Here is a 3,044-nt window from a genome sequence, read left to right as displayed (position 1 = left end):
GATCGAACTCTGGTCGTTAGGTTTACAATCATGCGCCCCCGTCGGCCCCAATATCAATCACCTCTTCTGTCCCGGTGGGATCATCTTTTGAATTCTTCCCTCCTGTAGTAGAGGGGTCATCTTTAGTCTCTTCACATATACACGCAGCAGGGTTGGCATAGAATTTGTCTTTTGTATGGAAATATGGAAAGAGTGCATTGAGGCTTGTATGGAAATATGGAATCAACTCATCTTTGCTTGCGAACTATCTAAGTATTGAGATGTGAAACTATTCATACATGTAAGTTTTGCATCGCTTGCAAACGGCACCTTGCTCTTTCCTCTCCTTTCCTCCGCCCCATAGTAACACCCTAAAGGCAAGCATATCACTTTCAAATCTGCCATAAAGCCATGGAACACATGTTGATAAAAAACAAAAGCATAAAGATGCATGCTGTAATATTTTACAAACAAAATATTATTTCACTTTCTTCTTTTCTTTTGATTAATTAGCCAATTAGCCTTCATAAATTTGGTGCTCCATTATGTTGTAGATAAAGATAAGAGAACTCATTGGCTCTGAAAGGCAACTAAATGATAATCACTAAATTGTACTGGCATTTTCTGCACTTGGATAAATAAAATTCATGCTTCATTCCTTCCAAAAGAGTGAAGCGGGGAATATCCTCAAACTAGAAATGTCAAAACAATGTTTCTCAGTGGGAAAAAATTGGGGTGCTAATAATAAACAATAGATGGCCGCAAGCAACATACGAGAAGAAACTAAATACTGAGAAAGAGTCCAGGTCTCTTCTATTTCTCGATGAACTAATAAGTCATATCATGGTATGAAGTGAGTCATGCACAACCACATCAGCCATGCTACATTTTTCCAATGAAATGTCAGTTTTGTCCACAGATACAAACTGCGCAAGTTGCATGCAGCCTTCTACAAATTACTTGCAAATGTACAAGGGTAACTTACTTTTTATCCTTGTGAGTTTAAAAAGGACACCACAGCTTCACTATGACTCTCATACAAGCTAAGCTTCACAACAATTTCTCCAACAGTATAGTATGTATCAGGTGTCACCTCAGCAGCTTGGATATCTAATGAGGACAGAAGGGAAGCATCACGCAATCAAAACAAAAGAATGACACCTCTACAGCGTCAAAATTAATTAGTAACAATTAAAGAAAGACACTGAGCATCATGCCTACCTTTTGTTCTAGATGATATGCCCCTTTTTGACTATATATATGCTAGCTAGCTTTTGCCGGTCTCAAAAAGAAGCATCAAGCATTGCCGGTCTCAAGAAGAAGCATCAAGCATTCAGGCAGTCACATGCATATTTCTTTATAAATTGTGGAGCATTAATGTTTCTGTATCTTTTGATACATATACATGGAGTTTAATTTGCTCCTGTTATCAAATACGCAGTGAAAAACCAATGTACAACTACTAATTATATGAGAAAATCATCATCCAACCTAATAGCTACAAATTACAAGTAAGCAATCCATCATGTTTAATTAAACACAGGTAGACATGTCATCATACTTGATTAACCATATTTAATTTCTTTCTCCTCTGTAGCAAGTAGAGAGCCTACACTGGAATAGGGGTTCTCTACTCAAAAAAATGATGCAGCCTCCATCAGGAAAGAGGAACAACTAATTAAGCACCCTCAAATTAAATTTCACTTTATCTTCTTTCCATGAGAAATTAATTGATTAAAGAGGGGCTAGTCCAGTTCATCCAAAATCAGTAAGGCTCAAAGAAAGGAAGGGACGATTAATCTAAAGCACAGAAGAGACAGAGTTACCACCTTTGGCTGGATCAAAGAAGATAACCTTGTGTTTTCCTCCTCGGGAGCCTTGTGCTACCTCTCTTCTTCTTTGATAAGAATCCCTTTGCTGTCCAGCTTCTTCTAATCTCCCTCGTCAGCAGTTCCTTTGCAGCATCCGTTGTCCAGAGTCAAGCTAATTAAATTTCTATCAATCTCAGAGCTTAGAAAGCATAAGCATGCAGACGTCTAAATAAAGAGACGGAGGAGGAACTTTTACAATCCAATTTGTAAGCATCAATCTCCAAGAAGGAAGAAATAAAGGGAGAACCAGATCAAGGAGAAAAATACTAGGTTAGAGAGAGAGCAGACCATACGGAGGAGGGCAGTCAACGCCGTCTTCTTGTCGTTGACGCCTTCTCCGTCAAAGGAGGGCTGGATTTGCAGTGGCCGGCGCTGCCGCAGCCCAAATCGCCGTGCCCGCCACCCCTGCACCGCGGCCGCCGCCACTATCGCCTCCTAATCGCCAAGTGTACGGGGGAGAGGAGGACGGGCGACAAAAATCTCCGCCGAGCATCACGTTGTCGATCCCGCCCGCTCACCGCGCCCTCCACGCAAAAAGTAGAAACCGCTCACAGGTGAGCACCTATAATTAGCCAATGCATCGAGGAGTGGGCTGGCTCCTCCCAGCGTCAAGGTAATCTTACGAAGGTACTGATTACATCGGTGGAAACCTGGCCAAGCTGTACCGTGGCTGGGACAATCGACCGGGGTGAAGAATAAGTAATTCTTCACCCTGGGTTACTAATAGACTTTCTATATATAGGACTGCTAAAGTGAGCCTGAGCGTATAGTTTTTATTCTGCGTGCTGCCCGCTCATACGAGTGCGCTCCTGCTGTAAGTAACCGACCAGCCACCAGGTGCTTGCGCCAGTTTCTCCACTATGCCAAAACTGATGGTAATAATGGGTCTACTTGTAGTAATACACGCCTGATGCATTACTAGATAGTAATGTTGGATCTATTTATTGTAATATATATATACATGATGCATTACTAGCACGTGGTCTCTCCTCTCCAGGTAGAAATCAATGGTAATATTTGGTCCAGTCATAGTAATTCATTACTAGCATTAGGTCTCTCTCCTCCATGTAAAAATCAATGGTAATATTATGTCCATTTATAGTAATTCATTACTAGCATTAGGTCTCCCCCTCCATGTAAAAATCAATGTTAATATTAGGTCCAGTTATAGTAATTCAAACATGACGCATTACT

The 3,044-nt window shown here is 41.1% G+C and overlaps 1 long non-coding RNA gene across 1 annotated transcript; it reads right to left on the bottom strand.

Annotated features, from left to right (window-relative positions):
- Positions 1 to 265: 265 nt before the first annotated feature.
- LOC123064590 (uncharacterized) lies at positions 266 to 1,957 on the bottom strand. Its single transcript, XR_006430732.1, has 3 exons — positions 1,809 to 1,957; positions 965 to 1,089; positions 266 to 350 (listed from the first exon to the last, which is right to left on the bottom strand). It is a non-coding gene; the product is annotated as an uncharacterized lncRNA (long non-coding RNA).
- Between the last annotated feature and the right edge of the window lie 1,087 nt (positions 1,958 to 3,044).

Source organism: Triticum aestivum, chromosome 3B, assembly GCF_018294505.1.
Source record: "Triticum aestivum cultivar Chinese Spring chromosome 3B, IWGSC CS RefSeq v2.1, whole genome shotgun sequence".
Taxonomy (NCBI): domain Eukaryota; kingdom Viridiplantae; phylum Streptophyta; class Magnoliopsida; order Poales; family Poaceae; genus Triticum; species Triticum aestivum.
This window is presented reverse-complemented; position numbering and strand designations above follow the sequence as displayed.